Source organism: Molothrus ater, chromosome 5 (genome assembly GCF_012460135.2).
Source record: "Molothrus ater isolate BHLD 08-10-18 breed brown headed cowbird chromosome 5, BPBGC_Mater_1.1, whole genome shotgun sequence".
NCBI lineage: Eukaryota > Metazoa > Chordata > Aves > Passeriformes > Icteridae > Molothrus > Molothrus ater.
Genome location: NC_050482.2, coordinates 6870926 through 6887337, shown reverse-complemented (window position 1 = coordinate 6887337; position 16412 = coordinate 6870926). Strand labels below are relative to the sequence as shown.

General features: G+C 43.8%; 1 protein-coding gene across 3 annotated transcripts in view; it reads right to left on the bottom strand.

The window, feature by feature from the left end:
* Positions 1 to 16412, bottom strand: part of CAMK1D (calcium/calmodulin dependent protein kinase ID) — a 220255-nt gene that overhangs the window by 89086 nt on the left and 114757 nt on the right. The gene's annotated exons all lie outside the window — the stretch shown is intronic.

The window sequence follows — 16412 nt, the reverse complement described above, 5'->3', positions numbered from 1 at the left end:
AAAATACAAGATAAGACAAGATGAAATAGTGATTTTCATTTTTTTTTTCCACATGACTGCAAAACACAGAGCTATTTTTAGTTACACAATACTTGTCAGTGTTTTATTCAACATCATAAACTTTTTGCAAGGATGTGTAGTGATAGAACAAGGGATAGTGGTATTTAACTCAAAGAAGGCAGATTTGGATTAGATATTAGGACAAAATTCTTTACTGTGAGGGTGGTGAGGCACTGGCACAAGGTGCCCAAGGAAGTTACAGATGCCTCATCTCTGGAAGTGTTCAAAGCCAGGCTGGACAGGGCTTTGAGAAACCTGGTCTAGTGGAAGATGTCCCTGCCCAAGGCAGGGGGATAGGAACCAGATGATCCTTGTAGCCTGAGGGCCCTTTTGACAAAAGTAAACAGTCAAAGTTCTTCACAGCCCAGGATACAGTTATTATTCAGAAAAAATCATTTCAATCATCTCTGAAGCCAAAATGTGTAACAGTTAAGTATCTGAGGCTGAATCTGAGTTAAGTATTAGGTGTATTCAGTTCCTGTGTCAGATGAATGAAGATGGTTGGTTGGAGGCTGAATTCCCAGGAGAGCTTTGCTGCAGGGTGCAAGGGAGTGACAGAGGCAGGGTGCAGGCTGGCAGGGAGAAAGCAGGGATCTGACCCCCTGGGGAAGCTCACACAGGGAATCAGCATCCATATGACAGCCCCACACTCCTTCCCACCAAATTCGTGCTGCTCTGATGTTAAACCTGGTCTTGATGCCTGAATTTCTCTACAGCATCATTAAGCCTTTGTGCACCAGCTCCAAGAGTCTTCATGGCTTTTTTACATCCTCGCCATTCCCACCAAGCCTCCTGCCAAAACATTAGCTCTAAAGAGAAAAATCATCTCTACAAGCACACATCTAATTAGCTACTTCAGCACTGCCTCTATGGGTTTGTTCCTTAAATGTTTACAAATAATTTGCAAAGGATATATTTAACTTGTGCAGATCCTGAAGAGACTACCCCTGTACAAGCCCAGGGCAGAACATTAATTACACCAATTCCAAACAATATTTTAAGAGCAAGAGAAAAAATGGAAAATTCTAAGAAGAGGCCACTCATTAAGCAACAGATGGGTATGTTCAGAAGGAAAGTAAACATGCATTGTCAGCAAATGCAAAACTCTCTACATGTTTCTAGGTTCAAGTAGCTTAATTAAGATGCTTAATCATGTGTCAGGACCTTATCCTCTATGGTCACAAGTGTCCTAACACCTGTGTGATGACGAGGAGAGCAGAAGGTTCCATTGTGCCCAGCAGGATCTTTCCCACAAGCATAGAGACTAATTCAGTTTCCTCTGAATTCACTGGAAATATTAGGACTGACCTGAATTTATGCCCATAATCGCTCATCAAAAGCTGTGTTCATGCAAGGACTTTCACACACAGGAAATTTAATGTCAACAATAAGCAAACTCAAATGTAATACACTGCAGGATGTTAGAGCAACAAACACATGACTTGGCTCTTCATTCTACCTAAATGGCTGGAAAATCCCATGGTACTTTAGCAAAATTTCCAGGTAGATTGCATCACAAATTAAATTCTTAATATTTGCAACAGGAAACCAATACACCACCCATTTGGCGTTACACAACAAATGTTTGGAAGGATTTATTTTGTTGTGTAGGTCTAGTGCCTGGTCCCTTCAAAAGTTAGTTAGGACAAGGGCAGGTTTGCCTTGTTTAGTTGAGTTGAAGGTGTGTTAGAAATGACATTTCAAGCAATTAGTGATTTTTAATGAAAACTATTATATTTATTTATCCATTTTCCTTTATGCACCACACACATTCACCTGATCCTTTGTGCTCCTGCTACCATCACGATGATGGCAGTTTAACACAATCAATCTGCTGTAACATTTAAAGCCTCCAGTTTAGTCTGTGGTGTGGTTTTGTGAAAAAAAAATCACTTGTTTTTAAAATTTTAAAAAGTTTAATGATAATAAAATGGTTTTAAAAATAGCTATATAATTAGAGTAATAATAAGTTGGACAATTTGGATTAGGACAGTACGAGACAACAGAAACAAAGAGTTATGGACGTCTGGGTACCTTTTCTGGGCAAAATAAGCCCAAAAAAGGACACACATTAACAGAGGATTAACCCTTAAAAGCAATAGCCTATTGAATATTCATACATCTCATACATGATGCATAAATTCCATTCAAACACAGGATTCTGTCTGGGCAGTGTCAGCTTCTTCCTCTGAATCCTAATGGTGTCTCCATGGCTGAGCGAGGTGGGAAGAAGTTCATTTCTTCTGATAATGGAGCAATAAATTCTCTTTCTCTGAAAGATTTGGGTGTCCTGTGGCTGCTATCTGGTGTGAGTACCTCATTCCTTTCTTAAAAAAATATCCCACATACACAGTTCCTATTTTAACTACAAAAGTTACCTTTTAACTACAAAACTACATTTACCATACTATTAAAATATTAATACAGCACTACTAATCAATACTGCATAACACATATAGTAAATATCTGTGTAGAGCCATATAATATGTACTTTGCAGTTTCCACCATGCATTCACTACTGCTTTGACTCTCTAATTTTGGGAAAGCTCAGAGGCTCCCCAAAGCAGCCTCACCATCACACTCAGGGTCACCCACAGCCAGGGAGGCAGAGGCTGGGTAAGAGTTGATCAGAGATGCAGCACTGAGCACGGGGCTGCTGCAGGCACTCTCCCTCCCTGAGAGAGTGTGCAAACCAAACGGGCACCACACCCTGTGCTCTGGAGGGAGGGCAGACAAACTGCTCAGTGCTACAGAGAAGGGGGAGAAAAGGCTTAGTCCCACCCCCCAGGGTCCTCTGCATTGAGCCCATCTGTCCCCCCCTGAAACCAGAGGCAGGATGTGAGCGTGTGGGAAGACAGCAAATACGAAGTGTAATCTGGGAGGAGACAGCTGAAGAAGCTGAATCACCCCCAAAGGACACAAAGAGCGTCCCTCAAAGGGATGATGGCGTTTGGAGCACGATGTGCCCTGGGAGGTGGTGTCTGTACATACCACCCCAACTGCTGGTGGTGCTGTGTTGGGGAAGATGAAACAGGAAAGCCTTATAAATATGATTGCTTGGCAAAAGATTTTGAGAATATAGAAACTATAAGCGAGATTGAAATGAAAGCAAGCTTTGAGATACCTTAGTTCCTGAACAACTGGAAAACAATGGTATGGCTGGCTGAAGGTAATCCCCTTTTGATGAAACAATACCCTCTGCTTGCAGACAGCTCCAAGGGTCAGAGCAGACCCTACTAGCTTGGCAGAAGAGGTCCAAAGAGTAGTTTTTAGGGTTTAAAATGTAACACAGTACGGTAATGTAATGATTCTTATAGGCTGTATGCAAATGCTATAGGATTTGTATATTGTATTAGATTCGTTAGGAGAATTAGAATATTCAACACAGAAGAAGATTTATGGTATTGTAACAGGAACTTCTCTCTCATTTACTCTTTTGTCCTCTCTCTTTTACTCTTTTGCTCTCATCTTCTTTACCACACTCTTGCCTTCTCTCTCTTTACCTCTCTCTCCCTCTTTGGGACCTGCTCTGAGCTGTGGCTGGCAGCTCCCAGCAGGACCCTGCACCCAGGCCCTTTGCAATAAACCACAAGTTCCACCACTGTCGGAACCCAGGAAATTCCTCTGGCTGCCCTGGAGGACTCGAGCCCTTGCCTGGGGGGCTCAGAGACCTTGGCACAGAGCCCAAGACCCCTGTGCCTTTGATTTAGCCCTTGGAAAAAAACAATTAACAACCTTTATATGAAGAATTACAAGTCAAGAGAGTTTAAGTCAAATAATAGTTAGTTGGTCAGGAGCGAAAAATAGATTTTTGGAGTTTTTTAGAATAGGAGTTCAAGAAGCAAGATAGAAAAATCTAAGCATGTCCAGTCTTTCTCCTTCTTCTTCTTGGCCTCCATCTTCTACTGTGATGGTGGCACTTTTAGATTAGTTTAGAATAGAAGCTCACTGTCTAACATAGGTGATAGGTATTGGGAAGTTATGGTAAATAATGTACACGCAGTTTTTAGTATAAAAAGACAGCACCACCTCTGAGGCGGGCAGTGTGCCTCAACCTGACCTGCCAGACAGACCTCAGTGGGTCAGAGAAAGAGTGCTATAGATAAGAAATAAAAACCAACCTTGAGAACAAGAATAGAAAAATTCTGACTCCTTCTTTGACTGCTGGGAAAAGAAGCTTGTACATATATCAGAGTCACTGTGACCAGCAGAGATTCTGAGACACGACCTGGCATCAGAGATCTCTTGTCCGTCCGTCCCGACCGTCCTACCCCCCCCGTTGCTCCTACACTGCTGCACTCCAGGGCATGATGAGAGGGGAGGAGGCATCTTTCCCCCTTTGTCTCAGCCTCCCCAAGACCATCAAGGCCCTCAGCCCTGGTGTTATGCAGTGTCTAATGTCCCTGGTCAAGTGCACATCACACACCTGCGAATGAAGCAGCTTGTTCTGCACAGCATTCCTCTACTCCGAGGAACTCTCAAATGACAAGCTACTAAAAGGAGAATGGAATTCCAAGTTTAAAAATCAACAAGATGGGGATTACTTGGGGTGAAGCCGACAAATTTAGACAAATTTGGGGGTTGTGTTGCTGGAGCTGGACAGAGCAGCAGTGGGGTTCCCAGCAGAGATCACTGCTCCTCTGCCACTCACTGCAGAAATCCACACAGAAATCCATGTGCTCCTTTCTTCCCTTTAAAGCACGAGCATGTAATCACTTACAGCCCTGATACACAATAATTAATCCTTCAAGGATGAACAATATTCATTTCAATAACACCCTGGGGTTTGGGCAAGCAGGTGTGGCATCATCACAATGTTTTGTTGGTAGCACAAAGTCCAATGGAGATGGAGCAAATTTGTCCCACTCCTCTGCAAGCAGATCAACAGTGCCAGATGTGAGCAACTCCCTCTGGCTTGCAGGGATGCTTGGGTACATCAAGAGCCAAGGAAAGAAGCACTGTGAAGTGGCAGCTACTTGCTGGTCATGGATCAGGAGGGATTTGGGGATGGGTTAATTAACTCCACTTTTATCCCCTTCTAGGAGCACCAAGCGAGTCTCAAAGGTTCAGAGGATTCATTCTGCTAAGCCTCCAAATGCCTGCACACAGCCCTGCAGAAATACTCACTGGACTGCCTGATCTACTCAAGACCTGACAGGATTTATTATTTTAAAAGGTGCTGCTCTCACTTTACAGAAGGGGAAGCATTGTGCAGAAAAACTACAAGTTTTTTCTGTAATCACCAGCGAGAATGGAGCAGAGAGGGCCAAGATTCCTCAATCCCAGAGTAATATCTTAATCAATGGGCCATATTATTTCAATTCCTTCTCCTTCCTACCTCAGTGAGAGAATCTTAACCCCACTTCTCTGCAGATCTTTCCTTCCTTCTGTCCTCCCTCTCCAGACTCCTCCCTTCCCAACATGTGGCTCCCACCCTGCAATAGATAAATCTGCCTGATTAACTCTGCACAAAGGAGCTCACTGATGCTTTTAGGGTACATGATAGTGCAATATTAGGGCTGTAGCAAAGGGGACATGGACATGGGATGGAGTGACAGCAGTTCCCATTACTTGTTTCCAAAGAAAAAAAGTGAACACCAAAGCAGAGACTTGCTTAAAGCAAATTAGATCCCATTATGCAAATTGATATGAAATAAGGAAAATTGCCCTTGCCATCTTTGCAACCCCCTTTTCATCACATTTGCTATTTTTCCTGATGTTCCCCCTCCATCCTGGCAAACCCCATGTGCTGCTTGCATCTCCCACATCCCAATGTGTCCCCAAAATTCCTCCATCTGTGTCACAAAGGGCAGGTGCCACCACTGCTTTGTTCAATTTCAGGAATATTCTGAGGCCATTATACAGAAAGAAGTTGTCTAGAATTAAAAATACAAATAAAGAGAGGCCAATTCTTTTTTAGATTCAGGACTTTTCACCCTCATGTGATGCTGCAATCCATGGGAAAAAGAAGAGGAAGATAAATCTAGGAGTGAGAATCAAGGGAATTTAAGTATACAAAAAAAAAAAATCAAACATAAAGAGGGATTAAACCTGGTAAGAAACTATGAAAAGTTTAGTATAAAAAAGAAACTATGAAACCATGAAAAGAAAGGATGGATTCCCCCTGTTCAGAGCAGCTCTGGGTTGGATGCTGTACCTCAGGCAGGCACAAACCTTGGGGCTCAATGCAAAATTATCAAGCTTCCCCTCCAGACTTTCAGTCTATGATTCTGCCATGTGCTTTTACAAAGGAGTCAATGATATAAATGAATGAAGGCAACGTTGTGCTCGAGCAATATTTTAACACAGCCAGCCAAGATTTAAAGGAGCAAACTGAACTGGGAAACCAAGGACTGCAAGTGAGTTTTCTGGGCATGGCAGCTGTGCAAACAAGGGCTGACAAAAGAGTGCTTGATCTGCAGCAGAGCCCAAGCACAGACTGGCCCCCTCTGCTTCCTGTGGAGACATTGCACGAGAGCATTGATAGGGGAATTGTCATTTTTCTCCAACTGCTACTGATAAAACACAGAAACTTCCACATCCAAAGGGGCTGAAACACAGCCCCAAAACAAGACCTGACATGACCAGGGGTGACATTTGGCTCTGCTCACCAGTTTCCATCACACCAAATGGGCTGTGCTGCAGCACTGGCGTGGTGATGAGTACATGGCATGGCACCCCAGTGATGCTAAAATCCTCCCTTGCCACTGGCTGGCACAGAGACACCATGCCCGACTCACTTCCACCAGAAGTGCACAAGCCCCCATAGGTCCATATCTAGCTCTAATGGACAGTATTCCTTCAATGTTTGCCAAAAAAATATCTAAAAATCAATATATTCCATGGGCTTTGGCAGGAGATTGCTTTTAAGAAGCAAGGGATTAAAATTTGGAAGTTGATGTACGATAAGGGAAACCAAATCCTTTAATGCCTGGGTTTTCTGTACATCTCTGCTGGCTCCTGACCATCCCAGAGGCCCAAGAGCTGGCATTAAACCTGCTGTGTGCTGCCTTGGATCGTTAATTAGAGGGGCTGCCCTCTGCACAGATAAAAGCAGAGAACCCAGATTTTGCTGTTACTTTGGCTGCTGATCTGCCAGGAGAGCATGTGGAACAGCCCAGCTACAAACCACGACAGAATCACTTACATTAATATCTATCACAGTTAACACCAAAAACCAGGCTCAGTTAGAAGAATACCCTACAAAAACCTTGGGCAAACACAAGAGCTGCTTAAGTAGGGCAGGTCCCCCCCACAACTCTTTCCAAGCCAGTGTTGCATTTGCAAGACGTGACATTTAATGCTGCACCTCCACGAGCAGCACGTGTCACGGGTAAAATGCCACAAGAAAGCAGGAATCATTTTGCAGAAGCCAGAACTAACAAAGCGTGAGGCTGTGAGGATTCGTGGCTTTGAGTAACCAAGTGTCTTTGAGAATCAATGTTCCATTATTCCCACACAAACCCTGGAGAGAGTTTGGCTTGCAGCATCAGGGTTGATGAGTTCACCAGTTGGCCAAGGGAGATGTTTAAATCACAGTTTCTGCTGTGGAGGGCACTGCAAACTTACCTCTGCTCAGCTGTCTCATTTGTTTGAAATGAGTCAATAATTTCAACAGATAGTAGGATGGTGTCGTGTCACCACATTTCTCTTCACAGAGAAAAGCAAGGCACAATTCTTCCCAAGAATATTTCTGGGTTTCACATTCTCTGAACATCAGAGAAAGAAAAAACAATTCTTATCATTTGCTGTGCCTGTGTTTGTGCCAAAGTAGGATGCAATATGGAGACTGTTTACCCAGAGTGATGGTGTTTTGTTTCCTTGGCCTATCAGCCAGGTGTGTGCGTGTGTCGGGACTGTCTGGTAACAATCACGAGATTTTGTGCAGTTGAGTGCTTGGCAGATTCAGTTTAGGTGTTATGTAATAAAGTGTAATATAGTATAGAATAATATAGTATAATAAAGTAATTAATTAGCCTTCTGATAAGATGGAGTCAGATGCATCATTTTCTCCCCCTCGTCAGGGGCAAAAATATCCACTACAGTCTCACACATGTTCACAGGGAGTGATCAGATCAGTTTGCTCTCCACTTGAAAGAAAACTACCCAAAAATCTTCATGATGGCTCAGAGGATGTGAGGATGCATGGGAGCAAGCCAGCCTGATCTCAATTCTGCCAAGAGGGGAATGGGGCAGAGTGGGTGGCTGTCCTGGAAATGGCTGGCTGGCTGCAGCAGAGCTGTGCCCATCATTCCTGCTCCCAAAAACCACTCCAATGCTGATGCTGTGCTGTGGGACTTGCACTGCTTTACCTGAGTGCCATTCCTGTATGAGGGCCCCAAAGCTGACACCAGGATTGGAGGTGCAGCCTCACCAGTGCAGAGCACGGAGGGACAGCCCTGTTCCTGCTGGCCACACCATTGCTGATGGTTGGGGTGTGAAAGGGAGGGAGGGCAGTGTGGTGCCTCACATCACGTGTGTCCCATTGATTTCCAAGGGTCCAAATTGTGAGAGGATACCAGATTGATGTCACCAAGTCAACCACCTTCCCTGAAATGGGCAGCTGGAGACAGCTTTTAGAAAAAAGGTGGAAGGTTTAATGACCCTGACATTAATTTCTCCTACGTCATATCCCCCACAATGTCCTCCCATCACAGCCAACAAGAACGTGGTCCAGCAGTGGTGACAGCTTCTGAGGCTTTGGTGCCCACCATCTCAGGGCAGCAGTCTCCCTCTCTCTCTCACTCACAAACACACATGCAAATAATGCAAATTCACAGAAGCCTCAGCTCAGGCACACAGCAGAGATGTGAACAAAACCAGGCAGATGCCAGCTGCTCAGCAAAGGTGGCTCTACAGAGTCTGCAAATCCAAAACATCTGTTTTTTCTCTCCTACTACACTTATATTGCTGGTGTTTTTTTAAGTTATATCCCTAATTTGCCTATTGGAAAGAGCTGGAGGAGGGTTACTGGATTCAGCACTGAATATTCCCTTGCCTTGAAAATAAAACAGAGCTCATTTTTATGAGCTGTAACTTAGAAATGGTGCTACATCCCTATGCCAGACGGTGTTTTTTGACCTCCTCTGGTCTCCTACCATTGTGATACCTTTTGTTCCCACCCACATTACACATCTTGCCTTGCTTGATCTAACAACTGGGCAAGGGATAGCTAATTCCAGCTCAAAGCCAGATGGTTCAGTGTCCATATGCTGACTGCCTGGCCAAATTAGTTAAATCTCTGTGGCTGGAAGGACAAGGAGTTGAACTTTGGGGTCACGTGGGGGCTTCAAAACATAGACTGCTCACAGCACAGGACGGAAATTAGCGTCTTCACTAATATTTTTAAGATCTCAATGCTTCTGTCAGGTTAATCTAGTCTGCTTTGGGAAACCAGATAGAAGAAAAAGACCCTGGATGCCCTAGAAGATGGTACCCAAAGGTAAATATGGAGGGATGAGTCACCTCATAACCTTCCCTCAGCTGTGACTGAAGAGGAGACTGTGACAAAAAGCTCCAGTGTTGGTAGCAAGCAGCAAGTGGCTCAGAGCAGGTGTCTGAAGGAAGTAGGAACAGTCAAAATTCAGAAGAGAGATGCCCACCAAAAGACCTACTTCTATTAGCCTTAGAAGGTGGTGATGATTTTAAAATTAGAGTGGTTTTCAGTTCAGTTTTTTCACACTTTAACACTTTAATTAGGCATGTAATATTCTGTATGCCAAGCAATGGGCCAGGATGGATTTGTCCTGATCCAGTGTCCTAGCAGGATTTTCTCATGATTATACAACTTGACCTCTCTCCATTTTGTTTTCCAGATCCTGCCCATCACCTCTATAACCTCCTGTTACTCAGGAGTGATGACCCAGAAATATTTCCATCCATTTCCACGGTCTTTCTTCCCTAGCACTGCAGGATTTCTATAGCAAATCCCAGCCTTATGTACCACCTGTATAAAATGTTCTCATGAGATTTTGAGTGATAAAGTCAAGCTGGACACGTTCCACAGGTGGAAACCTGAGCTGTGGAGTTAATCAGCTGTAGCACTGACTAGCTGTGACAAAACCTACCCAGATACACCTTGAAATTTCTGATCCCTGCCCTATCTCATGTTATACTTCCTAGTGAGGTCACAACAGAGCTCAGACAAAAGCTGAACTTTTTCAGCACAGGTTTCCACCAGGCATTGGTGGAACTTTATAACCCCCCATGAACATAACAAATTAATTTAGGTCCTTTGAGGATAACCATGAGTGATTCCTGGATCACACACCTGGAGGTAGGTGCTGACCTTGTGCTCACTTGTCTCAAGAATTGTCAGGTGAATGCTGCTCAGCAGCCATTCAAGGGAAAAAATTCAAGCTCTGGGTCTTCTACTACTAAAACTTGCAGCTCTACTGTGAAGACAAGGTCCAAAAAACCTTCTGGAATGCTCGTATTCCTGCAGATCTGGCAGCCCATTCAAGGCAACAGGAATATCCCCATGTCAGTGCCATTTCAGGAATATTCCTGACTTCCACAAGAAGCAGACCAAACCATGGGAACGATGGTTTCCAATGGTAGATCCCAACTGGCAGCAATCAAAAAGCTTGCAAAGCTTGAGCAGAAGCCTCTGGGCTGTTTAATGTGAAACACATCAAAACAAATATTAATGATTAATTAATCATTAAAGGTGAAAAAGATAAAAGCAGTGTCTGCAAGGATTTATCTCAGCCAAAACCAGTGTACCATGCTTTAGTTCTTGGCAGCAGCCCTGTTTTTGCAGTGTGGAGGACTGTGGATTTACATGTGCAGCCAGTAATTAGGGATGATTCCCACTGCCTTGCCTGGGAGACTGAGGAGCCACGTGCAGTTCAAGGTGGTGAGCAGCTCCTGGGCTGAGGTTGGGTGTGACCGTGTTCACAGGGGTCCCAGGTTGAGGGAAGAGACGAGGATCTGACTCCATGTTTCAGAAGGCTGATTTATTATTTTATGATATATCGTATATTAAAACTATACTAAAAGAACAGAAGAAAGGATTTCATCAGAAGGCTAGCTAAGAATAGCAAAAGAAAGAATGAATAACAAAAGCTTCTGTCTCGGACAGAGTCCAAGCCAGCTGACTGTGATTGGCCATTAATTAAAAACAACCAACATGGGCCAATCACAGATGCACCTGTTGCATTCCACAGCAGCAGATAACCATTGTTTACATTTTGTTCCTGAGGCCTCTTAGCTTCTCAGGAGGAAAAATCTTAAATCTTTTCTTTTTCATAAAAGATGTCTGTGACAGGTGGGCTGCTCTGGAGGTATTTCATGAACATAAAAGCAGGCTCTGCCTGCAAAACCCCTGAAAAACAGGAGGAATGACACTCTTGGAAGGGTGATCTGGCAGCAGTCAGAGCAGTTATCCTTGTACACTGCCTCACAAAATGAGAAGATCTTATTAGTCTGCAGTGAATGAAGAGCTGAATAACTGGTGTAACCCTGTGTGGCCTCCTGGCTCTCAGGTGAGTGCAGTGTGTACACATCCATCAGTTCTATTGAAACCTGGCAGCAGACTCTCCACCTCTGAAAGGAAAGCCCTGCCATCCGTGAAATACCCATTTGACAGAGACACAGGGGTGGTGCTATCTCCTGTTATCTCCTTCACTGGTTTGAATACATACTAATGAAGGGTGCATGCTCTGACACCCACTCACCTGCACAGGTAAGTTACACAGGAGCATGGAAAAATACCTATTCAGGCAAGCACAGAGCTGAAAGATTTAACAAAGCCAGGTATTTCATACCACCACATGGGGAACAAATGTAGTTGTCACCGAGATGTGACAGAGCTGGGACTCCCAGCTGTGACTTTTACAGCATTTTTATCTATTGGGTTACCCTAGAAGCTAATGCATGTGGGTGAGGTGGAGCTGAACTGCTGATCATAAGGACAAGTAACAGCACAAAGGCAGAGATGGTTTTCTGTACTCAGAAAACATTGATGTAACCAAAAAGACACTTTGTCTCACAGCAGGAAGCAGGGCTATGCTCTACAGTCACATCCAAAGAGGTTTATGCCTCAAAACCACATTTTCTCCACAAGAGAAGCAGAAAAGAAAATGGGCAACCAAACCCAAATGACATGCTCAACACAAATTTCTTATCCCCCGACGAAGCTGGGTCGTCCTCTGCATGCTCATCTCTGCTGATTGCTGCTGGGCAGCCTGGAAAATCACAGGCTTTGATTGATTCTCATCAGACTGGGTGTGCATGTGGCAATTAAAGCAGATTACAGTCCCTCAGTGCCATGCCAGTGGCCAGCAGTGTCACACTTGCCCAGCTGCAGGTGTCTCCTGCAGTGAGGAGCAGCAAATGCCCTCCAGAATGGGTCAGAGCCCCTGTGTGGGCAGGGGGTACAGGAATACCCACCTCTAGCAGGTGTGGGTTTGGATCAGGTCACTGTGTTTGTGTCACTGGGGCCCCTGTGCACCAGCAGTGCTTGCCTGCCCACCTGGCTGGCCCAGGGCCACCTGCCCAGGGAGCAGGGAAGCCTGGCACACTGGGATGCTGGAGCACAGCTCTCCTGGGCAATCCTCAGCTGGCATCCAGGCAATGGCTCTGACTCAAGTGCTCAGTCTGCCTGGACAAGCCACATGACAAACTCAGCAGCAGCAACCTGTCAGAAAAGCCCCTCCTTCCCACCAGGCTACTGGGAAGCCAATTTATTTTATTTATTGAGACAGAAGCGTAAGTAAGAGGCTAGGCAGGTTTCCACATTTCATCATTTCACATTTCAGTGTATTGGGACACTCCTACACAGAAGGCTGCTCCCCCAGCTGCCTGTGGGAAGTGCCAATAGCCCTGGGCTGAGTCACAGACACCCTGCACCATCAAAGAGGGAGTGGGGGAGCTCTGCACAGGGGGGGACTGAGCTCAGAGCACAGACCCTGCCACTCCATGCTCATGATGAGTTACTGTCCCCAGTCACAGAGCGTGGAAATCCAATCTGAAAGGCAGATCCACTTCTCCTGACACTTGTGGGACTCCTGAAGTCCCAGCCCTGCCCCTCTGCACAGCTGGTAAATGACACTGGGAGCACAGCTCAGCCCTCCACAACTGCACCTGCCATTTCCAAGCTGGAGTGAAGGCTACTGATCTTCAAGCCTGGTTTATTTCCAATCTTCCCAGATCCTAGGGACAAAAAAAAAAAAGTCTTCTACTTCCACTGCCATTGGGTTTGCTTTGCATGTGGTCTTCAGGAAAGAAGCAGTGGGAGAGAGTAGGAAAAAAACCCTTCCAGCAATGGCCGGAATTAATAATGGAATAATTTATCTGGGCCAAATCCTGGAATCATTAATCAGGCAAGACTGCTGGGGGTCTCACTTGGCTGGATTCATGTCTTGGCAGCATCGCTACAGAGTCCAAAATAGGCTTGAACTCAATACATCAAGTGGCAGAAAAGTCATTTAACCAGAACATTATAATTAGCAGAAATCCGTGTTAATAAGGATGCATTTTGCTTGTGTATAACAGCTAATTGGTTTTTAACCAGGTGAGAATAAGTTTGAGAAGCTTAATCTCCCCAGTTTTACAAAGAATATCATAAAGGGGGTCTAATTAAAAATTAAATAGTGAAGTTCATTTATTCCTGTTACCAGTGTGGAGCACAGGGACCCTATGTATAGATTTCTATTTTTAGGAGAGAGAGAAACCTGGATTCACAAATGTTCCCAGAGTGCCTTTGGAGAGGTAACAGAGGAGTTTAAACCAGAAGCCAGCTCTATACTTGCAGCCACTTGCCCAGAAAAGCAGACCATAATCTGCAGTTCCCTCTTTTCTTATGGCATGGAAGTATAATTTTAAAAAACATTCACTCAGTAGCCAAGGACCAGACTTCTAAAGATTATTAGGTACCATATGATGCAAGTAACTTCCTACAGTAACTAAGCATCAAAGTGCTTTCAAACTTCCTCCTGGCTATCTTCAGACAGTTAATATATTAAAAATATATATCTAAAAGATTTTTAAGGGTGATATAGGCACTGAAGGGCTGGAAGACTGGAATCTTTCCAGAGTTTTGAATCCTTAATAACCACTGCAGAAAGAATTTATGTTTTTTAAATATGTCACTGTGGCACTGTCCTGCAACAGAGCTTGGAGGTTAACAACACCAATATTTCAGACAGCAACAAGCACAATATTAATGTCATAAGCAGCAATTAGTGTTAAAAGACAGCAAATCCTTCATCTAATATAAATGCATGTCTAGCTGTGGGAACAGTAGGGCTAAAGAGCAATATTGCAATGACATGTGGTTATTTTTCCATTATTCTAGCTAGGTTTTACCACTGCCCACTGACTTTTTGCAAGTCATGATGAAGCAGAAATGGGAATAAAAATACTTTGAAAGCAGGAGTTAATAAATGTGCTTCAAAGGACATTGATAGCAAAATTTCTCTTTGCCAGTTCCTTGTTTTCATTCATGCCATTAAGAAGAAATCAGTATGAAAAAGTGGATTGTTTCATGGCATTCAAGAAAATGTTTTCTAACCAACTGGCTTATAAACTACAGTTCTATAGATTTCTAATATTTTATGCAGCCAAGTCACACATCCAAGTCACACGTGGTGACTCATTTTTTCCTAAGCAATACATCTAATTAATTCAAGGTATTTAGAATGAAAGGTAGCTATTAGATGAAGACAAAAATAAATGGTACTAAATGCAGCCTTACTGCTGATGGACACAGGGCATTCTGGTAGCATCCCCTTCTCTGCTGTGCTAAAAGCTGTGCTGCTCCCCATGAATAAAGCTGAATTAATACATGAAAGCTGTATCCTGATTAAAGAGCATCTGCCAATAGAGCTTGTTGTCAGGATGATGCTGGAGGACCCCTAGGACAGCAAATACATTTTGCTTCACAGTTTTGATCTGGGTGGAGCATGTGTGTGGGTAGAAGGTGTTCTGCAGCTCAGCCTTTGAGGCAATTCAATGCCTGGCTTCTCCCAGAAAAAAAAAAAAAAAAAAAGGATTTACAAAGCAGCAAAGGGTGTGATTTTACAGCATTCACTCCTGCCTATTGTCTGCTCAACTGGAGTCATGCATTCATTTATGACACATCATGAAACAGTCATCAGCCCTTTCTTTTTTATCATTGCCTCAGCTTTATGTGGCATCAATAAATCCAATGCCTTGTCACAAATTGCAAGTGTATCAGGGCTTCATAGATGCTGAGCACAACAAATAGAAAATGCTGGGAAAGTAGTTGGTGATGTGATTAGCATCACAAACTGATGGGGTTAGAAGTTCATTTCTAGATGAATGTACACATTCTCACGGGTCTTATCATCTGTGATCTGGTGATCTCTGAAGAGCTGGATTTGGAATAGAATTTACAGAATGTCTCAATTCTGAATGCAACACAAATGCAGGCACAGATGTTCCTATACAATTCCTAATTTGTGCTTTAGCTTAAAACCTAGAATTGCACAGGTCCTTATCAATTATGTGTCTTCTCATGTGTCACACTCTCCAGCACAGTGCCCCTTGAAGCTCAAATCCAAACTGCATCAGAGCACCCACCTGACCAGCATCCTGTCCTAGTCTTTTTGCCCTGTTTTATTGCTCTATCCATCTAGTTACACTTCAACTTGTGAATTACTGCATTATCAGGTTACTCTGTGTTCTGCTGGGATTTTAAAATAACAAGAAATTTGATGCAAATAATTATTTCCTCCAGCCAGGAGGGTATTTGTGTGCTCTCAATAGGACAGTAAGAGGGAGGAAGCTACCTGCTGAGTTAATGCTGTGGCTCTGAGTTTCCATTAACCTGCTAACTTCAGCCATTTTTCATGATGAAATCATGAACTTCAAACCAAGCACACAGAAAAATGTACATTTCTCCCACTCACACAAGTATGGCTAGAAATGCTGTTTTCACACTTAAAGAAAACAAAATCCACCTTTGACCTAAGAATGAAAGCTGCAGTTTGCAAAGCCAATGGAAATTGTTTAAGAAGTTTTGAGGATTTCCAAGGGGGCTGGAGTTAGCTTGGAAACATGCTCAGGCTGGCACCAGCTACCAGCAAACACTGTGAAAAATATTTTGGAAATGTTTAGGGGAAAACAAACACGAATCCATATGCCCAAAATACATTTGGGCTTCTGTGTGTGGCTTCATGCCAACTAATGGGAACATTGAGAGGTGCAAACTTACTGCCAAGACACCAGCCAGAACCCTCCAGAGACACCAGACACCCAGGAATGTCCCTCTGACACCCTATTTGTCTTTCTGAAAGGTATAACCAAGTGGAAGCAGTCATTTGGGATGGGCAGGAAAGTGTCAGTTCTTACTCCAAGGACACACACCTGCAGATATTTAGAGGATA